The sequence below is a fragment of the Bos mutus genome, chromosome 8 (assembly GCF_027580195.1).
Source record: "Bos mutus isolate GX-2022 chromosome 8, NWIPB_WYAK_1.1, whole genome shotgun sequence".
Taxonomy (NCBI): Eukaryota; Metazoa; Chordata; class Mammalia; order Artiodactyla; family Bovidae; genus Bos; species Bos mutus.
The window spans coordinates 40,769,000-40,793,722 of NC_091624.1; the positions used below are offsets into that span (position 1 = coordinate 40,769,000).

The 24,723-nt window shown below is 46.3% G+C and overlaps 1 protein-coding gene across 6 annotated transcripts in view; it reads left to right on the forward strand.

Annotated features, from left to right (window-relative positions):
• The window catches only part of GFRA2 (GDNF family receptor alpha 2), a 249,901-nt gene that overhangs the window by 59,627 nt on the left and 165,551 nt on the right, over positions 1–24,723 (forward strand). For 4 of the 6 annotated variants that reach the window (XM_070375517.1, XM_070375516.1, XM_070375519.1 and 1 more), the window contains one exon: positions 19,312–19,477. The exons of 1 other annotated variant lie outside the window; for it this stretch is intronic. The gene's annotated coding sequence lies outside the window, so the exon portion shown is untranslated. Of the gene's footprint in view, positions 1–17,524; positions 17,590–19,311; positions 19,478–24,723 lie in introns of all 6 variants that reach the window. One more of the 6 variants, XM_070375520.1, reaches the window with a different exon arrangement.

Sequence of the window (24,723 nt, forward strand, 5' to 3'; positions counted from 1 at the left end):
TAAGCCGACTTTTTCACTCTCCTCTTTCACTTTCATCAAGAGACTTTTTAGTTTCTCTTCACTTTCTGCCATAAGGGTGATGTCATCTGCATATCTGAGGTTATTGAGATTTCTCCTGGCAATCTTGATTCCAGCTTGTGTTTCTTCCAGTCCAGCGTTTCTCATGATGTACTCTACATATAAGTTAAATAAACAGGGTGACAATATACAGCCTTGACGAACTCCTTTTCCTATTTGGAACCAGTCTGTTGTTCCATGTTCAGTTCTAACTGTTGCTTCCTGACCTGCATACAAATTTCTCAAGAGGCAGATCAGGTGGTCTGGTATTCCCATCTCTTTCAGAATTTTCCACAGTTTATTGTGATCCACACAGTCAAAGGCTTTGGCATAGTCAATAAAGCAGAAACAGATGTTTTTCTGGAACTCTCTCACATTTTCTATGATCCAGCGGATGTTGGCAATTTGATCTCTGGTTCCTCTGCCTTCTCTAAAATCAGCTTGAACATCTGGAAGTTCACGGTTCACATATTGCTGAAGCCTGGCTTGGAGAATTTTGAGCATTACTTTACTAGCCTGTGAGATGAGTGCAATTGTGCGGTAGTTTGAGCATTCTTTGGCATTGCCTTTCTTTGGGATTGGAATGAAAACTGACCTTTTCCAGTCCTGTGGCCACTGCTGAGTTTTCCAAATTTGCTGGCATATTGAGTGCAGCACTTTCACAGCATCATCTTTCAGGATTTGGAATAGCTCAACTGGAATTCCATCACCTCCACTAGCTTTGTTCGTAGTGATGCTTTCTAAGGCCCACTTGACTTCACATTCCAGGATGTCTGGCTCTAGGTCAGTGAGCACACCATTGTGATTATCTGGGTCGTGAAGATCTTTTTTGTACAGTTCTTCTGTGTATTCTTGCCATCTCTTCTTAATATCTTCTGCTTCTGTTAGGTCCATACCATTTCTGTCCTTTATTGAGCTCATCTTTGCATGAAATGTTCCTTTGGTATCTCTGATTTTCTTGAAGAGATCTCTAGTCTTTCCCATTCTGTTGTTTTCCTCTATTTCTTTGCATTGATCACTGAAGAAGGCTTTCTTATCTCTTCTTGCTATTCTTTGGAACTCTGCATTCAGATGTTTATATCTTTCCTTTTCTCCTTTGCTTTTTGCTTCTCTTCTTTTCACAGCTATTTTTAAGGCCTCCCCAGACAGCCATTTTGCTTTTTTGCATTTCTTTTCTATGGGAATGGTCTTGATCCCTGTCTCCTGTACAATGTCACGAACCTCATTCCATAGTTCATCAGGCACTCTATCTATCAGATCTAGGCCCTTAAATCTATTTCTCACTTCCACTGTATCATCATAAGGGATTTGATTTAGGTCATACCTGAATGGTCTAGTGGTTTTCCCTACTTTCTTCAATTTAAGTCTGAATTTGGCAATAAGGAGTTCATAGAAGGAGGGATAAATTAGGAGTTTGGAATTAACAGATATACACTAGTATATATAAAATAAACAAAAAGGACCTACTGTCTAGCACAGGAAGCTGTATTTAATATCCTATAATAACCTATAATGGACAAGAATCTGAAAAAGAAGATATTTTTGTGTATACATAATATATATTATATATATAATATATATATATAAATACAGCTATTTATTACACATTAAATACAGCTTCCTGTGCTAGACAGTAGGTCCTTTTTGTTTATTTTATTTTATATATACTAGTGTATATCTGTTAATTCCAAACTCCTTATTTATCCCTCCTTCTCCCTTTCCCTCTGGTTATTGTAAGTAACTTGTTTCTTTATTTTCTATTCCTGTTTTGTAAATAAGTTAACTTGTATCTTCTTTTTGATTCAACATATAAGTGATATCCACATGATATTTGTTTTTCTCTGACTTCACTTAGTATGATAAACTCTAGGTCCATCCTTGTAGCTGCAGATGGCATTATTTCATTCTATTTTAATGGCTGAGTAATATTCCATTGTAGGGGTTCTCAGATGACTCAGTGGGTAAATAATCTACCTGGAGATGCAGGAGACGTGGGTTCGATCACTGGGTCAGGAAGATCCCCTGGAGGAGGGCATGGCGACCCACTCCAGTATTCTTGCCTGGAGAATCCCATGGACATAGGAGCCTGGTGGGCCACAGTCCATGGGGTCACAAAGTCTGACATGACTGCAGTGACTGAGCACACACACAGTATTCCATGGTATCTACATACCGCATCTTCTTTATCCATTCATCTGATGACGGACACTAGGTTGCTTCCATGTATTGGCTATTGTAAATAGTGCTGCTATGAACATTGGAATGGATGTTCATAGCCTTTTCGAATGCATAGTCTTTGCATGTTCATGTCTTTTTGAATTATAGTTTTCTCTGGATATGTGCCCAGGAATGGAATTTCTGGATCATATGGTAATTCTATTTTTAGTTCTTTAAGGAACCTCCATACTGTTCTCCACAGTGGCTGAACCAATTTACGTTCCCACCAACATGAAGTAAAAATTTTTGATTTTTTCCCCCATCATTAAAAAGATATGAAAATGCATTCTTAGCTTGAAGGCTGTACAAAAACAGATGATGAACTTTGATTGGCTTATGGGCTGTATCTTGATGACCCCTGACTAGGGCATTGGATGCGGCAATGGGAGTGGGGGCAGAGCTGAGGCTGTCCACTTTGGGCAAGCCTTTCACAGTGAAAGAGGGAGCCATGGAATTTTGTAGAGCTGGGAGTGATATGGCTAAAACTGGATTTTCAGGGCAAAGATCACCCTCCTTGATGTAGAAGAAGGGAGGGGCTGAGTAATTCTGCTTTCTTGCTGAAGCCAGAAAGCTGCTGGTGCGACTAAAATTCTTATTATGTACTTTAGATTTCTCTTTCCTCTCTTTCCCACTGGAATATTTTGCAATCATATAGAGAGAATCTTGTCTCCAGAAATTGCTACCCATCTTACTTGAGCTGTCTCCCCCTTTAGAGTCTCTGGTCACAGAATTGTAGCCACCTTTTCTCTGAATGACTGGAAATTAGACTTCCAAAAGTCTTTGACACACGTCTCTCTCTCTCTGCACCACTGTTCTCTTTCTCGGCTGCTCTGAACAGTGAGAAGACACATTTACTTTCCTCTAAGCTCCTGTGTCTCTATCCATGGTTTCTATCATTTCCACTACTCAGTAATTTCTTCTAGGTTGATCAGAATTAAGCCTGAGAGAGCTGCTGCCTCTGTTAGCTCCTAAACCTTCTGAGGATGAAATCGTGAATGAGGTGATTTAAGAGGTTATGAAATGCTCTGCTTTTAGCAGAGTGAGATTTCTGTGCATTTGAATCATTGCTAATGAGTCCTGATCTTCTGCTGGGTTTGTGAGCTAATTTGTGTGTGTGTGTGTGTGTGTGTGTGTGTGTGTATGTTCAGTCATATCTGACGCTTTGCGACTCCATGGATTGTAGCCTGCCAGGCTTATCTGTCCATGGAGTGGGTTGCCATTTCCTACTCCAGGGGATCTTCCTGACCCAGGGATTGAATCTGTATCTTTTGTGTCTCCTGAATTGGCAGTCAGATTCTTTACCACTGTGCCACCTGGGAAGCTTGGATATGATTTAGGGAAGGATCATTTGGTCTGATATCTCAAACGTGTGGAAGAAGAGTCCAGAGACATGGACCCCGTACCATGTGGCGCTGATCTGGTCCCCAAGGCAGGTTGGAAGAAAGCAGGGATGAGGGTGATGCTCACAGAGGGAAGAAAATCCCAGGAGGCAGCCTGCCCAAGGATACATAGCCGGTCCCTAGTATAGTTGAAAAGCAGCACGCAGTCTCAGCCTGCTGTACTCTTCCAATGCCGAATCCCTGCAGGGACCCCATGCCAGCACTTCCTCTTATCAATAGACTTCTCCCACCGAGCTTCTCCCAGCTTCTCTGCTTGCCTTTACTTACCCCCTTCTTTAGGCAGAAAGGCCTTCTCGCTATTTGTTTCCAGACCTTTGCGTGTGCTCTTCTCTCTGCTTGGAATGCTTCCCTTCTTCCCCCTGCTTTCCTAGATGGTATCCATATTTGAGATTCAGAACAAGCCCCAACTCCTTCATTAAGCCTTTCCTGCCAGCCTGAGTTGCCTTTGCCTCTGACTCCAAAGCCCCTGTGGTCTGGACTTAGAGAAAGAACTTATGGTTAGGGAGAAAGGACGGGGGGAAGGGATAGTTAGGGAGTTTGGGATGGGCATGTATACACTGCTATATTTAAAATGGATAACCAACAAGGACTTACTGTTGTTGTTGTTGTTCAGTCACTAAGTTGTGTCTGACTCTTTGCAACCCCATGGACTGCAGCATGCCAGTCTTCCCTGTCCTTCACTATCTCTCTGAGTTTGCTCAAACTCAGATCTGTTCAACTGATGATGCCATCCAACCGTCTCATTCTCTGCTGTCCCATTCTCCTCCTGCCCTCAATCCTCCCAGCATCAGGGTCTTTTCCAATGAGTCAGCTCTTCGTATCAGGTGGCCAAAGTATTGGAGCTTCAGCTTCAGCATCAGTGCTTCCAATGAACATTCAGTTGATTTCCTTTAGGATTGACTGGTTTGATCTCCTTGCAGTCCAAGGGACTCTTAAGAATCTTCTCCAGTACCACAGTTCAAAAGCATCAGTTTTTTGGCACTCAGCCTTTTTTATGGTCCAACTCTTACATCTGTACATGACTACTAGAAACACCATGGCTTTGACTAGATCTAGCCAAAGATGGACCTTTGTCGTCAAAGGACCTATTGCATAATACAGGAAGCTCTGCTCAATACTCTGTAACAACCTAATTTGAATTTGGGAAATGAATTTGAAAAAGAACCAGTTCAGTTCAGTCGCTCAGTCATGTCCGACTCTTTGCGACCCCATGAATTGCAGCATACCAGGCCTCCCTGTCCATCACCAACTCCCGGAGTTCACTCAGACTCACATCCATCGAGTCAGTGATGCCATCCTGCCATCTCATCCTCTGTCGTCCCCTTCTCCTCCTGCCCCCAATCCCTCCCAGCATCAGAGTCTTTTCCAATGAGTCAACTCTTCGCATGAGGTGGCCAAAGTACTGGAGTTTCAGCTTCAGCATCATTCCTTCCAAAGAAATCCCAGGGCTGATCTTCTTCAGAATGGACTGGTTGGATCTCCTTGCAGTCCAAGGGACTCTCAAGAGTCTTCTCCAACACCACAGTTCAAAAGAATAGATACATGTACGTGCATATAACTGAATCACCATTGTACACCTGGAACCAACACAACATTGATACTTCAATATAAAATAAAAAGTTAACAAACAAACAAACACCCCACAAAGCCCCTGTTGTCTGGAGCCCCCTTGGCACAAATTAAACATTGTCTCATTCCGTCCAGTGCAGACACTGGGCTGCTTCTACCAAAAGATCAAGAGTTGAGTCTTACGGGTCTATGTGCCCCCATCACATTAAGAACAACCCTAAAAGGCAGAGGTGCTCAGTGAGTTCTGCAGCCAGGAAAGGATGGATAGAGAGAGGGGGAGAAGGGGAAAAGGAAAAATGCTCAATGCTGAAAACCTTTATGTCCCTGGACAGGCAAAAATGCTGTTTCTAGGACAAGAAATGAGTGGGGAATTTGGGGTGGGGCATGGGTGGGCAGCCAGAAGGGGTGTTGACTCTGGGTGACCTGACACCAGGGCAGGACCAGCTTTATCCTGACAGGTGCAGAGTCTGAGGGAGTTATGTATGGGAGGAGGGGAGGGCAGAGGGATGGTCCCCTTCCTCCCATCACTGTATTTCTTCCCTGTGGTGAGTTGGAGCTGGGCTGGGGGTGGTGGCTGGGGTGGGGAGGTGTTGATGCCTTTGGTGACAGGAGATAAATGAATCCATCCTAAAGAGCAGCTCCTTTTCTAGAAATGTAGTAGTTCAGCTCTTGACTTCAATGCCTTGGGGTTTTTAATTAAATGTCAAATATAATTTAGGACTGGAGGGCTGAGAGGTGTGTGAGCATGAAGTCTAATGCCTCATCTTTGTGGATCTCCCTGGCATGTGCCTAAATTAGGGTTCATTGATCACTATTTGAATGCCACATGAGAAAACATTTGGTTCCCCTGCTCCCCTCATCTTTGGTTTTGAAATAACAGTTGGAAGAATAAAAACAAAGCCTCCCACCCAAACTTGCATACACGTTATATAGAAAGAACCAGATTGGAACCGAGACCTATAGAAATACATATATTTTATCTGTAGGTTTTTTTCCCCCAAATCCAGTTTGGAATGGCATAGCTATTGACCTGTATTCTCTGTTCAGCACTTGGTGGCTAAGGGTCTTAGTAAAGCTGTTCCACCAACTTCCCCAGCCTGTTCGTGGAAATAAAGTGGAGTGAGCCTGGATACCTGTCCTGGTTGCCATATGTAGTCCGTCAAGGTACCCAGCATTATTGGAGAAAGTGACTAAGTTCTACACTTTCCTGTGTAGGTAAGGATGTTGAGGCTTGAGAGAGAAGTCACACAGCCAGTATCACAAACTGGGTTAGTGGCAGAGCCCGAAATATACCTGAAACCTACCCGAGTAGCTTTAGCAGTTGATTCAAGCAGTGTATGTCACAGGACAATGATTAAGGTAACTTTATTTCAATTCAATTCAGTATTAAGTGGCAGCTGTAACAGAGGCTGCAGAGAATGCAGAAGAGTGCTACCCACAGGAGATCATCTATATCTTTAAGGGGGTGAGCTTTCTTCCTTTGTATGATTTAAAATTTTGTAATTTAGTTTTATTTTGGAGTATAGTTGATTTACAATATTGTGTTCATTTCAGATGTATAGCAAAGTGATTCAGTTATACATGTATTCATTCTTTTTCAGATTCTTTTCCCATATAGGTTACTACAGAATATTGAGTAGAGTTCCCTGTGCTACACAGTAGGCCCTGTAGATTACCTGTTTTGTTTTTTAGATATGAATTTATTTGGCTGCATTGGGCCTTACTTACTGCACTCAGATCTTCATTGTCATGTGGGATCTTTCACTGTGGCGTGCAGGCTTAGTTGTTCCACAGCATGTGGGATCTTAGTTCCCTGATCAGGGATTGAACCCATGTCCCCTGCATTGCAAGGCAGATTCTTAATCATGAGACCACCAGGGAAGTCCTTAAAATATCTGTTTTATATATAATAGTTGAGTATGTGAATTCCCAAGCTATTAATATTCCTTCCCTCTTTGTATGATTGATTGCAGTTATTTTCTGAAACACAAATGATTATCACATGTCTTTGTGTGGGGCTCTGTAAACCTCTCCTTTGTAATCCTTTAAATGGCAATGTAGACATATGATATTCTGTGCTTAACCTTCTTCTGCAGCCTCTTCCCCTCCAATCTGTAATGCACATGCCGTCCTCCAGCCAAATCAAAACTCTCACCAGCCCTGGACGTGACTTAGACATGTACAAAGGATCCTTTCCCTGAAGTCATCCACTTAGGCTGGTTAGGATTGCATTGGGCTGCAAGTGGAGGGTACTGGAGTAGATGGGGCTTAAGTCTAGAGGACCTTACACTTCTCACATGATGAGAAAACAGGCTGTTGCCAGACATTGTTTGGCTGTTCAGTGATGCTGTCAGAGTTCCAAGTCCCTCCTCCCTTTCCACGCTGCCATGCTTAACTTGTCCTCCTGTTCAATACCTGATGGTCGAAAGATGACTATAGTAACTTAAGGCATCACATTTGCATTCAGGGGCAGAGGATAGGAAGGACCAGCAGTAAATCCATCTGTTCTTGGGCTCAAGAGAGCAAAGGCTACTCCAGAACCCTTGCCAGCAGATCTCCTTTTTCTTCCCACTGGCCAGAATCGAGTTATGTGATAGCTAGGTTCAAGAGAGCCTGGAAAACCAAGAATTTGGCAAGAAGATGAGAATTTCATCACTTACAGGAATGGGTTGAGAAATAGCTGAACTCCCTAATCCTCCAGTGGGGATCATTTTGAGGTGTGATTTTCACTATTTTCCAGAGCTTCTCCATGGGATTGCACTTAGACACCCGACGAAGTAGGCGGCATAACAAAATGCATCTTTTGGGGCCCTTTCTTCTACCTGGCTGGTGTTTCCTGCACCCCAAGTTGGTCACATGTGCTTTGATCCCTGGCTCATGGTCTACTTCCGGGTGATCCAAACTGGGGTACTGTCTTTGTCATCTGTATTTCCAGAAGTTAGTACAGTGTTTACTTGAGAACAAACACCCAGAGCCCCGTGGAATGGATAACTGGGCAGATGGAGAGGGTAGGTTTTTACACAGAGTGAAGTGTAGTTAGTAGCAAGGCGAGGGCTCACCCAGAGTCCTGGTAGAGACATTTACTGCTCACCAGGCATCTATGTGCTTCTCTGCACTTCCCATCTTCCTGGGGGTTCAGTGGGAGCTATGGGACAAGGTTTGGCCAAAGGCTGGGCGGGGAAGGATGTGTCGTTGTGTGCAGCCCTCCAGTTCTCTCTTTCCTGCCACGGTCACCTGGAACCCATGCCTCAGTGTGGCAGCAGTGTGCTTTAATGCAAGGTGGTGGACAGTTTGCCGGCTCACGCTTTCTCTCCCAGGTGGGAGGGACTTCCGGAGGCTCCTCCTCCTCCCTTCTCAACCATCCCAGTCCTGGCATCTCTGGTGGAGAAGTTGGACAGATTATAGGTTCCTGGTTCTACTGAGGATGGAAAGCATTCATACCCAATATTTGTCAAGAAGTTTCAACTGCAACTCACAGTGAGCAATTTTTTTTTTTTTCTCAGCCGTTGTCTCTGCAGGGGTCCTGGAGTCTGTGAGCGCAGGTAGGGGACAGACATCCAGGCCATTCAGAGTGCAGAGTCCTTATCTGCACCTTCCCCTGAGAAATGGATCTTACACTGCATCTGTATGCAACACGTATATATGTATACGTGCATGGGCATGCCAGCATCAATACCTATCACTGGCAATATATTCTGATATTTTATATTCTACTCAATTTTATTAAAGACTACTCATTGTGGCCTATGGAATTGATTTCCATGACCCTTAAGTATATACAACTTGCAGTTTGAAAAAAAAAAGCAGCCTAACGATAATGGCTTCATGCTAAGTCATTTCACTCGTGTCCGACTTTTTGTGGCCCCGTAGACGTACCCTGCCAGGCTCCTCTGTTCATGGGATTTTCCAGGCAAGAATTTGGAGTGGGTTGCCATTTCCTTCTCCAGAGGATCTTTCTGACCCAGGGACTGAACCTGCATCTCTTATGTCCTCTGCATTGGCAGGTGGGTTCTTTACCACTGGCACCACCTGGGAAGCCCTAATGGCTTTAGGGAGCTAGAAAATAGTGGTAAACAGTGTGCACTGGGATAGTCTAAGAGGGCTTCCTATAGGAAAAGCCTTTTGACCAGGATCCAGGAGGATGGGCAGAAGCTGGGTCAGTTAGGAGAAGCCTTTCTAGGAGAGAAGGCTGAGCCAAACCTTGGAGGATGGCCCTACATGTTTGGTGAATGGTGGTCAGCCAACCTGTTGGGGAGTAAGCCTACAAGGGAGTGGTAATGGGAAACACTGATATTCAAGATAGCTAATACTTGGAAGAACTCTGATACCTGGAGGAATATGGGCTTTGACCAGACAGAGCTTGTACCAGCTGTGACCCTTGTCAAAGCAATAATACCAAGGTGAGGCTGGCTATCTTTTTGAAAGCAGGCTAGGCAAGGAAAGGGATTAGTTGTGAACAGGGGTAGGGGTGGCGGTAGAGCTGGTAATGGCAGAGTTGGGTACTGGAACTCCCTGTGGTTTGGAAAAGCATCTCTGTATTATTTAGTTAGTTCAGTCTCTCAGTCGTGTCCTACTCTGTGACCCCATGAATCGCAGCATGCCAGGCCTCCCTGTCCATCACCAACTCCCGGAGTTCACTCAAACTCATGTCCATCGAGTTGGTGATGCCATCCAGCCATCTCATCCTCTGTCGTCCCCTTCTCCTCCTGCCTCCAATCCCTCCCAGCATCAGAGTCTTTTCCAATGAGTCAACTCTTCGCATGAGGTGGCCAAAGTACTGGAGTTTCAGCTTTAGCATCATTCCTTCCAAAGAACACCCAGGGCTGATCTCCTTTAGAATGGACTGGTTGGATCTCCTTGCAGTCCAAGGGACTCTCAAGAGTCTTCTCCAACACCACAGTTCAAAAGCATCAATTCTTCAGTGCTCAGCTTTCTTCACAGTCCAACTCTCACATCCATACATGACCACAGGAAAAACCATAGCCTTGACTAGATGGACCTTTGTTGGCAAAGTAATGTCTCTGCTTTTGAATATGCTATCTAGGTTGGTCATAACTTTCCTTTCAAGGATTAAGCGTCTTTTAATTTCATGGCTGCAGTCACCATCTGTAGTGATTTTGGAGCCCCCCAAAATAAAGTCTGACAGTGTTTCCACTGTTTCCCCATCTATTTGCCATGAAATGATGAGACCAGATGCCACGATCTTAGTTTTCTGAATGTTGAGCTTTAAGCGAACTTTTTCACTCTCCTCTTTGACTTTCATCAAGAGGCTTTTTAGTTCCTCTTCACTTTCTGCCATAAAGGTGGTGTCATCTGCATATCTGAGGTTATTGATCCCAGCAATCTTGATTCCAGCTTGTGCTTCTTCCAGCCCAGCATTTCTCATGATATACTCTGCATTATGTGCCTTTTAAAAGAGCAATTTTAGCATCTTTGCATACAATTCCAGACTCCTCAAGATGCTGAACATCTCATTCTCAGGTGAGGGTCCCGTTGGGTTAGAAAGAAGCCTGGGACAGCTGCAGGACTCAGCAAAGGGCAGAGGCAGGTCACAAATAGTGACTGCTGGGGAGGACAGGCAGGCATTCTGCTGAGTTATCGTATTCAATGTTTCTGGATTGCAGACTAAGCAGGGCACCAGGGACCAAGCTTTAGGTCCAGCAACAAACTTCCTTTACCATGAGTTTCAGCATCTAATAAAGGAAATTGAACAATGCCTGCCCCACTGACCTCAGAATTATACTGTGATGAGGAGCAGTTAGAAATCACCTTGAAATGAAAAAGTTGTATTTTATGAGCATAAGCACTGCCTTGGGTCGGTAGAGGAAATGCTTTCCTCTGAACTTGCCCGAGAAGGGAAATTTTTGTTTAAATAACACAAATGTAATAGAACTGTCCAAAGTACATGATCTTGGCAATGAAATTTGTGGGACCTAACTCGTGGTTTTCTTAGTTTTATAACAGTGTAAAAATAATGCATTTTTCATCAAGCTAGAAATAAAAACAATAATAAAAATCTAACATTTATTGTGGGCTGATTATGTGCCAGCCACTCTGGCAGGTACTTTGCGTCTTATTTAACCCTCACAACCAACCTGTGCGGTGCATACTATTATCAGCCTCATTTTGCAAAGAAAAACGGTAAGGAAGTTGTTATAACTCAACTGACAATGACATGGCAATTGTTTCATCTCATGGGGAGAGCTAAGAAAGCAGTGCCCCACCACCCACAAAAGCCTCAGGGGGCTATGCCCAAGTCCATGATGGGGTTGGTCTTTTTCCATTTGCTCCCCTCCACTGCCTCTCCTCTAACTTTTCTTTGCAAAACCTCTTACCTTCCCAAGAGCTTGGGTAAGCAAGTAGTGTGTGGAGCCAGTGCCCTAGGAGCAAATTTATCCCATCACTTCCTCTGAGATCTGATCAATCCTCCTGTCAAATCCATGAGGTAGGGGATGGAATATGGGGAGGGAGTGGGCAGACATCTGGGAGCTAGATTGGGAATGTGCATCCCTTGTTTCTTTTATGAATAAGCAATACCCAAGAGGGGCTTAAGGTTTTACTAGGTCCACTTTGTTGTGTTCAGTCCCTAAGTCATGTCCGACTCTTTGTGACCCTGTGGACTGCAGCACACCAGGCTTCCCTGTCCTTCACTATCTCCCAGAGTTTGCTCAAACTCATGTCCATCCAGTCAGTGATGACATCCAACCATCTCATCCTCTTTCACCCCCGTCTCCTCCTGCCCTCAATCTTTCCCAGCATCAGAGTCTTTTCCAATGAATTAGCTTTTTGCATTAGGTGGCCAAAGTACTGGAGCTTCAGCTTCAACATCAGTCCTTCCAAAGAATAGTCAGGGTTGATTTCCTTTGGGATTGACTAGTTTGATCTCCTTGCTGTCCAAGGGACTCTCAAGAGTCTTCTCCAGCACCACAGTTCAAAAGCATCAATTCTTTGACACTCAACCTTCTTTATGGTCCAACTCTCACATTTGTACATGACTACTGGAAAAACTGTAGCTTTGACTATATGGACCTTTGTCGGTAAAGTCATGTCTCTGGTTTTAATAGGCTGTCTAGGTTTGTCATAGCTTTTCTTCCAAGGAGCAAGCATCTTTTAATTTCATGGCTGCAGCCACCATTCGCAGTGATTTTGAAGCCCAAGAAAATAAAACCTGCTACTGTTTCCGTTTTTTCCCTACCTATTTGCCATGAAGTGATGGGACCAGATACCATGATCTTGGTTTTTTGAATGATGAATTTTAGGCCTTGAGAGTTCCCTAATTCCAAGGTTCTTCCTGTTTCCATCTTATGCTCCAGGTCTTACTCCTTGGTCAACCTCCAGGTATACTTTCTCCTCTGAATCCTTTCTTGTCTCTTGTATTCAGGTGCATCTGTCCTTCCTGACCCCACCTTTGATGACATTTGGCCACGGGCGGTCCTTACTGTGAAGGACATGGAATGTTATCAGTGGAACCCCATAGGTGGGTCATAGATTTCAGGACTTCTCCTATTGGAGTGTGAGACACACTCTTATACATTCACAAACCCACACAAACTGGCTTCTGGCTGCCCTTGATGGCTGTTTATGAGAAAGAATGGGATAATGAGCTTGAATCTCTCATCTACCACTTTTGATGTATGTAACCTTGGACTGATCACTCCATTTTCTCAAAATTAGAAATAATTTATGTAAAACACCCAGCACAGTGCCTGCCTTCAGTCAATGGCTCTGAGTTAGTGGAATAAACCAGAAATCAGGAGAATTGAGCCCTCATTCTCACTCTGTGACTATTCAACTGAACTTAAGCAAGTTACTTCTCTCTCTGGAACCTCAGTTTCCTCCTGTGTGAAATTAGAAGGTCTGGATGGTGCTGAGGTCATTTCCAGCTCTGACACTGTCTCTGCCCCAGCCCCAGACTCCATGAGGCCTAGATGACCAGTCTAAGAAGACTCAGCAACTCCCAAGAGCTGAGTTTTGAAGGCACCTGCTATTCTAGGGGAGGGCTTCCCTAGTGGATGAGACAGTGAAGAATCTGCCTGCAATACAGGAGACTCAGGTGACTAGGATTTGATCCCTGGGTTGGAAAGGTCCCTTCGAGAAAGGCATGGCTACCCACTCCAGTATTCTTGCTTGGAGAATCCAATGGACAGAGGAACCTGGAGGGTTACAGTCCGTGGGGTCTCAAAGAGTCAGACATGAATGAGCCTGCAATACAGGCTCATTCTAGGGGACCTGGTTGGCCTTACTGATGATTGGGGAAAGCTGGGCCCTTGGCTGTCTGAGGCCTGGCTTGGAGAGGTGAGAGGAGCAGGAAGAAAAGAAGGGGGTCATCTAGGAGGAGGACAGAGTGACCTTGAAGATTCCCATCATCAGCCCAGAAATGACAGGTTAAGGAGGGGCCCAGACGTGCTGCTCTTCTCCACTTTAATTACTATCATTTTGAGAAGACTGGAGTCTAAGCCTCAGAATTCCTCTTTGGAAAACTGTGTCTTTGCAGCGTCTGCAGACAAGGACGTTAGTGAACTGGCAGTCAACGCTCCATCAACTTCCCACACAGGGAGGGCGGCTGCTGACAGATGGAGGTGTGTGTGCGGCATGGGTCAGAGCCCGTCTGAGCACCTTCCCACGTGCCTGGCTCCCTTTGCCCCGCCATCATGCGGCTCCTCAGCCATAGTTACAATTACACATATGAAGATGTCTATTACCTCCTGGGAAGGGATGGGGGTGATGGACAGAGGACACAGCCATTCTGAATGAGATGAAAAGATGGGGAGGAATCAGGAATGCTGACTTAGAGTGTCTTTGTGCTGGATGGCATGTCCTTGTTAGAGGGGCTGTGGGGGCCTCTGAGTATAGTTCAGTGGAGGGTGTCTCCTGGGTACGTGTGTGAACATGTGGGTGTGAATGTGGTCATGATGGTGAGTGAGAGGGGAAGAACAGCTGACAGGACTTGGAGAAGCCTTGGTTTCCACTTAAGGATCTTACTCATTCATCAGGCCCAGTTAGCCTGAAACCTTCCCTGATTCTGGAAATGATTATTCAGTCATTTCAATGTTGATTCTTGGCAAAATTCTGAAACAGATGCCTGAAATTGATGATTTGTGAGTTCTTAGAAAAGAAAGGTGATTGCTAGAAGCTAGCATGAGTTCACTTAGAACAAAGCAGATAATCCCACCTGCTTTCTTCTTTTGACGGCTGTTAAATTGATCATCAGGGTGGCACAGGGCGCTTCTGCTCAGCCCAGAGTGGTGGATGAGGGGTTACCCTTCTCCTGATACTGTCCATGTGACATGGAACTTGGGTAGAGGGCAACCTTGTTGATGGTACCTCTCTCTTAAGTCTCAGGTTTTATCCTGAGCATACACAGGAGCAGAGGGGTCCTCACAGAGATGGGGAATGGGACCTCTTGTCTACATGGATGTATTTGATGGCTGCAGGCAGGAAAGAACAGCAAGGCTCCATGGGTAGAAACTTACCAGTAGGAAAGGGGGACTCAGGCTTGGGGTCAGGCCTGTAGGACCATCAGTCAGGGGTATGGGGAGACAGTTCTAGAGCCCTAATGTCCTGGGGCCCTGGTGAGTCTGGGGGAAAGCTGCAGGCTTCCATGTGGTACATATATACAATGGGATATTACTCAGCCATTAAAAGGAATGAAATAATGCCATTTGCAGCAACATGAATGGACCTCGAGATTATCATACTGAGTGAAGCAAGTCAGAAAAAGAAGGAGATATATTGTATGACATCCCTTATATGTGGAATCTAAAAAGAAATGATACAAATTACCTTACTTACAAAAGAGAAAGAAACTCACAGACTTAGAGAATGAACTTATGGTTGCAGGGTGGGGTGGGGGAGGGAAGGGACAGTTAGGGAGTTTGGGATGGTCATGTACACACTGCTATATTCAAAATGACCAACCAACAAGGACATACTGTATAGCACAGGGAACTCTGCTCAATGTTATGTGGCAGCCTGGGAGGGAGGGGGGCCTTGGCGGAGAGTGGATACATGAATATGTATGGCTGAGTCCCTTTGCTGTTCATCTGAAACTATCACAACATTGTTAATTGGGTACACTCCAATACAAAATAAAAAGCTTAAAGTTTGGAGGGGGGAAAACTGCAGGCTTCCAATTACAGATGCAAAACTTGGGTCCTGGGCAGATTTGATGTCCTCTGTCTGACCTCAGATAGAGTGGGACACGACTGAGGGTCATGACTGACCTCAGAAAGCCATCTTTGCCTCCACAAATAAGGCCGAGGAGCAAAACTGGCCTCTGAGTTTCAGGTTTGTTTGCAGGTAAAACAGTTAGGTAACCTTTTGGAGGGCTGTGTTTTAGATAAATGTATACAATCCTGAGTATTCTTGGGCATATTTGGGAATCAGGCTCCTGATGAAATGAGACTCAAAGGCGCTATAACTTGGGTACAAAAGGAAGTGTGAGCATGTTTTATACTGAGAGACTGATGAGGCTTAGCTACCTCGGCTGGCCAACCCTTGAATGGACAGTGTAAAATCATTCATGGCAACCTTGTGAATAAATGGAAAAAAAAGAAGTCCAGCTGATATGCACTTGCGGGGGACCTACAGTTGCTGAAAAATTGTTCCCTAAAGGAGATTGATTAAATCTCAAATCTCAGTTTAGAAGGGGGGCTCCTAGTATTGTGCCACAGAACTCGCTTCAAGTCAACCTTTCATCTGTGACGTGGGTGAAGACACAGAGGGCAGCATTATTAAATTTTTAGATGACAGTTAGAAGGGATAATTGAGGTCCAGAGAGATAGCTGAGGCTTTGAAAACATCCTGATAAGCTGAAATGATGCCTGAAACAAACAAGATGAAATTTAACAGGGAAAAATATTAAGCCCTATATTTAGGTAATAAAAATGAATTATGTCAGTACAGTATGGGGAAGCATGACTTGGGAGAATTTCAAATTAAAATCCTGGGGCCCAGACACTTGGAGCAGCAGACTGCCTGATGAGGGCAGCAGAGAGCAGCTGCTTTCCAGTGCCAGACGGATGAGGGACCCTGTCCAGGGCAGCAAGAGGATGGAGGCAAACTGGGAGAGGAGTGAGAAGGCCCGACACGGGCAGGTGAAGGCAGGTTTGGGGCACACAGGCTCCAGGTATGTGAGGTACCTGGATCCAGGTGAGGCTGGACTCCTGGGGCCACTTGTGTCCTGGGCCTGCCGGCCCTGGTCAGTCTTCTCATCTGGGGTCTGCCCTGTCTCTGAGGTGGTTTCCAGTGGCCACTAGCTCAGTGGTGCAAAGACCGGAAGTGACATACTTAGCAGAGATAGAAAACCGCTAGTGACGACCTGGGGCTGGGGAGGTGAGGATGGGGGCAGGGGTGTGAGAGGGGGAGGAAGAGGAGGAGGGGCCCTGGTGGCAACGGATGGCTCTGTATCTTGGTTGCAGCGGTGGTTGCTTGTGAGAAAGTGGCCGGGGACTGCAGGCACTCGCGGTGCTCTGTCGGTTTCCTGGTGATACTGTAGGAGAGTTATGTCCATTGTAACTGTGAGGGGAAACTGCATGAAGGGTCTATGAGACCCGTCATACTGTTTTTTTTAAATTATAACTTCCTGTAAATCTATAATTAATTTTTTTTTAAATTAAAAAACAACAACAACAACAAAGGAAGCTAAGGCAGACTCTGCAGTGAGTGTCCTGGGCTGGGGGTGGAGGGGAAGACCCCCGTTTCACTCCCAGAGTGGAGCTCTTCAGGACAGCCTTTGGGGGTGTGCATAGGGGAGGGCTTTGTACGCAGGGGGACCCCAGGGTCTCTGGCATTTGAAGAACCTGTGGAGAGGGGCTGTGGACTTTGGGACTATAAACGGCTGCTCCTCGAGCCCACCAAGCACCCGAGGTGGATGGAGGACAGGGGACACTCCACATTCTTGGGCCCTGCCCATGAGTTTGGTTAGAGTTTGGTTAGCCGAGACATTCTTTGGGATTTAGTCCTGGGAGGGGCACTCAACTGCCTGGCTGATCCAGCCTGGGGAAACCAGCCGCACAGTCTCTAGGAGCTGTGGAAAAGTGGCTTGGGAATTTAGAAGAGGTTAGAGCTGCAGTGGTGCTAGTGGTAAAGAACCCGCCTGCCAGTGCCGGAGACATGAGACATGCGGGTTCCATCCTTCGGTTGGGAAGATCCCCTGGAGAGAGGCATGGCAACCCACTCCAGTATTCTTGCCTGGAGAATCCCATGGACAGAGGAGCCTGGTGAAGTACAGTCCATGGGATCAAAAAAGTCAGATATGACTGAATGACTAACATTTTCAGTTTCAGAGCTGCAGAGAAGATCCAGCCTCCAGCCTCTGGTGGGACCTCTGGCAGCACTGAATGAGGTGTGGACCACTTGTGAGCCTGCCTCAAGGGAGGCCAGCTCTGGCTTCTGTTCCAGGGCTGCAGGCAAGAGGCAGAGAGAACAGAGAGATGCCACCCAGAGGACACTCCACAGGGGCCCTGGTGGCTTCCAAAGAAGTGACTGCAAGTACATGTTTGGTCCTGGCCCAGCATGGGGGTTTGGCTCTGTCTTGCTCCGTGCACACGGCTCCCCCTCTCTCCTGGGGGCCCAGAGAGGCTAGCCCAGCCACCATCCTGTTCTAAGTAGGGTTTGAAAATGAATTTTCTGGAAAGAGTGGAAGTGTCAAATATTTCTGCAAAGCCATCAAGAGGCAGCCCCCTACCTCTGATGTCCTGTGAGAGTGAAGTTGCTTTCCAGGTTTCTACCCCAGTGAGATTGCCTGGTTGCTGGAAGACCCTCCCAGTTTCACCAAGACAGGTACCCAGGGCATAAGAAGTACTAGGCGTGTTTAAGTGCATCTCTCACCTCCTTCCTGGGGCCCCTTTCCAGGAGCCAGGGCCTTCGTCCTGCATTGCCTTCTCTTTGTGCAACAGAGTCCCAGAGAATTCAGCCTCCGTAGCTGACATTCCCACCAACACCATCAGATCCATTGAGCGTGTGCAACCCACTCTCGCAGTAACACACTCCTGGATCCTTGGCATTGCCGAAGTCCTGCTGTGAGTGGGTCTCTGAGTGACAGCTCCTTTGATGCCTCCTTCTCCCTCCATCCTACTGGGAGTTGCCATGCTCCCACCTCTCATTCCTTTTACATCCTTAGCATGCCAAAAACCTGGCACCACGTAGTCACAGATTTTGATCTATGCTGGCAGCAAAGGCCCAGGATGGACTCTGCTTGAGGAAGGGAAGGGCTTGAAGAGCTAGATGACATCAGTATGACACAAAAGAGCAACTCTAAAGCTCCAGACCAATGAGGGGAGGAGGAGAGAGGCTGGGAGGCTGAGCACACTCAGGCTAGAGACAGACATGCCTGGTGAGGAGGGGTGGACAAGGACTGTATGTTTCAGGTCATTTACCCAGGAGTCCAGGCTTATACATGGCAGCAGGGGACCTGTTTGGGTTTGGACCACCTGTGTTCATCAGAGAAAAAAGCTGGCAGGGAGCCAGCAGTGGGACTATTGTGTCAACGGCTGTGTGCCTCTTGTATGGGTTTTTTATGGAGATTGTGAGGCTCACACCTTCTCCTGGTTGGCTGAGCTGATGAGAGACCATGGCTGGTTTAATCTGCCTATTTCACACCATGTGTTGAAGGATGATCAAAGAGGGTAGAAAATGTGGTCCAGTTATGCCCAGGAATGTAGGGGGAGCAGCCTCTGGGGGCCTAAATCTCCAGACTCCATCGTGTGGTGCAGGGTCTGCTGACCTTGGCAGAATTCTATTGCTGGGTGAGGGGGACGGGGAGTGCAGTTTGCACTGGCTGTTACCCCATGCCCCCTTCCTGAGCCCCGTCTTGTACCATCCCATTTGGGATTTCTTCCATCCCAAATATCCATTGGGCTGCCCAAGTGGCTCAGCTGGCAAAGAATCCTCCTGCAATGTGGGAGACCTGGCTTTAATCCCTGAGTTGGGAAAATCCACTGGAGAAGGGAATGGCTACCTACTCCGGTATTCTGGCCTGGAGAATTCCATGTACTGTATAGTCCATGAGGTTGCAAAGAGTCGGACATGACTCAGTGACTTTCACTTTCACTTTCTTTCTTTCAAGGACGGTCACTGCGAGGCTGCTATTCACAGACCAAAGAGGACTGCAGACTCAAAATCCATTAGCATCTGGATGGCAACATAACCATGCACAGTGGAGACTGATGCAGTAAGATGTGATGGGGCCAGTGTGGGGCTGGAGAGTCTGCACCTCAGTTGAAATAATTCAGGTACAAAGTATTCAAAAACTCTGTGCCAAAGATGATACATCTGCATATAGTATCCGGCATCTGCTAGTGCAGGGTTTTCTCTTTTCCTCCTGCCCTAAGAGGGCTTCCTAGGTGACTCAGCAGTAGAGAATCCACCTGCAGGGCCGGAGACTCGGGTTTGATCCCTGGGTTGGGAACATCCCATGGAGAAGGAAATGGTAACCCACTCTAGTATTCTAGCCTGGGAAATCTTATGGACAGAGGAACCTGGCAGGCTACAGTCTGTGAAGTTGCAGAAAAGTCAGACACAACTTAGCTAAACAACAAATCGGTCCTAAGAAGGAGCCCCTCCTGGTTAGCTTCCTCAGACTTCCTCCCACACCAATCTAGAGATGCTGAGCAAAGGACAGGCAGTGTGAGTCAGGCCCACTGCTTCTTTTTCCACTTGGGCAAATACTTGACCTCTCTGTTTTGCTTTACTTCTCTGCCAAATGGGTATAATATCCTTCTCATCCACATTTAAGCTTTGTTTTGAGGATGAAATGAGATAATGCATTTGGGAAAATGTATACCCTGCTTCACTCCACAATATATCAGAGGGAGATTCTAAAAATACTTGTGACATAAAAGGATAAAAATAAATAATATGTGAGATGATTTTGTGATTTTATCATAAACACATTTTCATTATTGTCCCTGGGAGCAGTGTGGAAGTGAAAATAGATATATTATCTCTCAGAATCATGTTCAGTTTAACCTTGGGCTTTGGGGTCTTGACTGAAAAGCAGGCTGGCATGGGAACTTTAGGCATTGAAGCTGGCTGCCTACTGGGCCCTTGAGGGTGGGAGAGGGTAGGTGGCGGTAGTCAATACTGATTTTTCAGCCTCTTTCCACGCTGGGTCAGGATTCTAACTGCAGCTCATTCTTATTAATGCCAAACATCCCTGAGTGTCCCCTTTGTGCCTGGTCCTCGCTGGGTCTTCAGACACAGATGGAAATGACTGAGGTCTGTCCTACAGGGGTTCCTAGGAAGGGACCTGGGAGTGAAAGTCACGACTCGGGAAAGCTGATTAATTCCTTCTTACTTCAATTCTTTGTCTGTAAGATGGACATTGTAACCCTCCACTTCCTCCCTCACAGCCATGCTGGAGGGATAAAACGAGAACGTGCTCTGATAAGAAAAATTGCTATGCAAATGTGAAAAATCATCATCTCTATTCAGTACTGCTCGAAAGTGATTTCAAAAATAACAGGGCTGTAAGGATTTGGGAACCAACATGACCAAGAGGGTTTGCCTTAAATATTCCACCCTGGAGTTTTTCTGGGATATGAGCACGACTGCGAACCAGGTCACCAAGATGAACCCTTCCCCCAGAAAAAATGGAAAGCTCCAACTTTGGAGCCTTTGGTTCGATCCCTGGGTTGGGAAGATTCCCTGGAGAAGGGCATGGCAACCCACTCCAGTGTTCTTACCTGGAGAAACCCCATGGATAGAGGAGCCTGGTGGGTTACAGTTCATAGGGTCTCAAAGAATCAGACACGACTGAAGCGACTTAGCATGCATGACTCTTTAATACAGTGGTCCCCAACCTTTGGGGCACCAGGGACTGGTTTCGTGGAAGACAGTTTTTCCATGAACGGTGGGGACGTGGGGCATGGTTCAGGCAGTAATGCAAGCCATGGGGAGTGGCTGTAAATACAGATAAGTCTTTGTTGCTCACCTGCCCCTCATGGCTCACCTCCTGCTGTGTGGCCGGTGGGGGCTGGTGTTGGGGACCCATGCTTTAATACATGTGGAGCACTGAGATATGCATTGCAGGGTGGGAAATTGTTATATGGAGAATTGTGCCCATCCCCAATTTCTGTGTTGAAATCCTGACCTTCCACTCTCCGAATGTGATTGTGTCTGGAGTTAAGGTCTCCAAAGAGGTAATAAAGTTAAAATGAGGTTGTTAAAATGGGCCTTAGTCAAATCCTGTAAGGGTGTCCTATAGGAAGAAATTTGCGTGCATGAAGACACCATGGATACTCACACACGGAGGAAGGGCCACGTGAGGACGAAGTGAGAAGGTGGCCGTGTACAAGCCAAGGAGAACCCTAGCCTCAGTTCAGTTCAGTTCAGTCGCTTAGTCGTGTCCAACTCTTTGCGACCCCATGAATCGCAGCACGCCAGGCCTCCCTGTCCATCACCAACTCCCGGAGTTCACTCAGACTCATGTCCATCGGGTCAGTGATGCCATCCAGCCATCTCATCCTCTGTCATCCCCTTCTCCTCCTGTCCCCAATCCCTCCCAGCATCAGAGTCTTTTCCAATGAGTCAACTCTTCGCATGAGGTGGTCAAAGTACTGGAGTTTCAGCTTTAGCATCATTCCTTCCAAAGAAATCCCAGGGCTGATCTCCTTCAGAATGGACTGGTCGGATCTTAATCGTGGACTTCCAGCCTCCAGAATTGTGAGAGAATGTATTTCTGTTGTTGAAGCCACCCAGTCTGTGGCATTTTGTTATGGCAGCCCTAGCAAGCTATTATAGATGTATCCAGGAAAGTATGAATTATTCATTCCTTTAATAAATACTTATGAATTTGGGCACTGTTGGTATGGGAGATGAAAGGATGAACAAGAAAGATGTGGCTTATATTCTCAGGAGGCTTGGAGTCCAATAGCGATCTTGTGTCTGCCTTCAAGATGGGGAAACCAGACCGACACTCAGAGAAAACATAAGATGACATTTAAATTGAACAGTGCCGACTTCAAGTGGTAGAAGTTCAGAGAAAATGGAAATATAAGAAAATCGTTAAGGGGACTTCTCTGGTGCTCCAGTGATTAAGACTCTGTGCTACCCATGCAGGGGGCCCAGGTTCAATACCTGGTCAGGGAACTAGATTCCACATGCTGCAACTAAGAGTTCAAATGCTGCAACTAAGACCCAGTGCAGCCAAATAAATAAATATAAAAAAAGAAGGAAAATCAATAGGGGATGTTTTGTGGAGAGAAGACTTGAAGATTGGAAGATGATCTGGGCAGCCCTAAACTTTTGTAGGGAGCTTATAGGTCCAACAAGAGGCACCCGTCCGTACTGGCTTACCTGGAAGGTACAACTCCCTGGGAACTTCTCAGTATTCCAGGCGACTGGCCAACACAGTCTTCTTCCCTGGGAGCCATGGCCACCACCCTCTCAGGCTGAAAATTCCTGCTCTCCAGAGACCGGAGCTTGGCCAGCTCTTCTGTGGTTATTTGCTTCCATTTCTCCAGGCAGATGGGGACTGCTGGCTGTTCATCAAGTTAGCAATTAGCAAGTAATTCATTAGGCACCTAATGAACAAATTATTAACCTGGCAAGCCATGTCCAACTGCTGACTGGGGGGAGAAATGGCTATTAATAAGGTCTTGGAGTGGCAGCTGTGGTTTAGTGGTTAAAGCGTGGGCTGGGTGACAGGAGATGTGGGTTCTGGACTCGTGGGCCAAATTGCTTTACTGCTCCAGGCCTTAGTTTGGCTGCTCTTGTGGTGGGAGTAAGAAAATCCTATTGCTGGGCAAACTCAATGTTAGAGAGTCTGTATAAATGCAGGCCATTGGGTTATACGAAGTCTAAGACCCCTGCATTCTAACTTGCAATGATTCCAACACCACCACCCCTGTACCTTCTGGCCCCCAAACCAAAGTAATGCATATCACGTCCATCCCTGAAACTCTTGTAATTGCCAAGTCACATTCACAATTCACTGTGTGCATGGAACCCAGCTATATGCAAAGGGCTGTGCAGGAAGGGCAGATGTGTGTGAAAAGTCCCTGCTTTCATGGCATTTACGATTTGGTTGTGGGTATCCGACATTCCCAGGTGGAGCTAGTTGTAAAGAACCTACCTGCCAGTGCAGGGGACACAGGCGACACGGGTTTGATCCCTGGGTCAGGAGGATCCCCTGAAGGAGGAAATGGCAACCCAATCCAGTCTTCTTGCCTGGGAAATCCCATGGACAGAGGAGCCTAGTGGACTATAGTCCATGGGGTTGCAAAGAGTTGGGCATGACTGAGCACGCAAGGACGTGCTCAAACATTTACACACAGTCAACTAACTCAAGTACAAAGACATTTGTGGTAGGGCTGAGAGCTGTAGGATTTCAGAGTAGACAGGTAACTAGGTGTTAGAGTAAAGGGGGGCCTTGCAGGATGGCAGGGTCTTGAAGCATGACTTCACTGTGCTTTTCTGACTGTAAGAGTAGCATGGGCTCATTGCTCCAAATCTTGGAAAGAAAAAGATAACCTGTAATCTCATCAGCCAGAGATAACCGCTATTGACAATTTTGTATCCGGGAAGGATCTGACAGGCGGAGATGGTGGAAGGATTGTGTTGAGGTGGTGGAGGACTGAAGGTTCTGGGATGGGGAAGAATAGGATCTGTGGTCAGTGCTTTGGGAGATGGAAGTGTGGACCAAGCAGGCTAGAGCGGGGCCCCGGGGCGGAACGAAAGTGTGGTGGTTGTTGTTTAGTTGGTTGTGTCTGACTCTTGTGACCCCATGGACTGTAGCCTACCAGGCTCTCTGTCCATGGGATTTTCCAGGCAAGAAGGCTGGAGTGGGTTGCCATTTCCTTCCCCAGGGGATCTTTCCGCCCAGGATAGAACCCATTTCTTTTGCATTGGCAGGTGGATTCTTTACCACTGAGCTATCTTGGAAGCCCAGAATGGAATTAGAGGAGGGGAAAAGTGCTGGTGAGGGCATAAGGGGCCAGACTGTTGAGGGGTGGGGAGGACGTGTATGTGAGACAGTGCCTTGTGCCCTGGACTGGAAGCCTCAGCCAACAAGCCAGACTCTGTTCTTCATCACACTCGTGATGCAATGGAACTTATTGATGTAGTTGTCCTACTTGGGAGATACACTGCAAAAACCTCTGCAGGAAAAATAAACAAATATGAAGCTGTGGCCAAGTTGCCAAAGGGAGCCTGGGGCCAGTGGAAGAGGCAAGGAAGGTCTCCACCTAGCGCAGCTGGCCAGCTGGCTGGGGCTGTTTCCAGTGTGTCAGCAAGAACCCTTGGGGAAATAAGGGACCTGTCCTGCTTTGCCCTCATCCAACAGGTGTGATCTTTCTCCAGACTCTTGCTTGGTCCCTAGGGGATGTCCAATCCACAGGTATTTTTTTGGTCATGTACCAGCAGAGAATGTATAGTTGACAAAAACTCTTTTTTCTCTAAGATAATAAAGAGGTAATCTTTTTTTTTTTTTAAGATTTTTTAATATGAACCATTTAAAAAGCCTTTATTGAATTTGTTA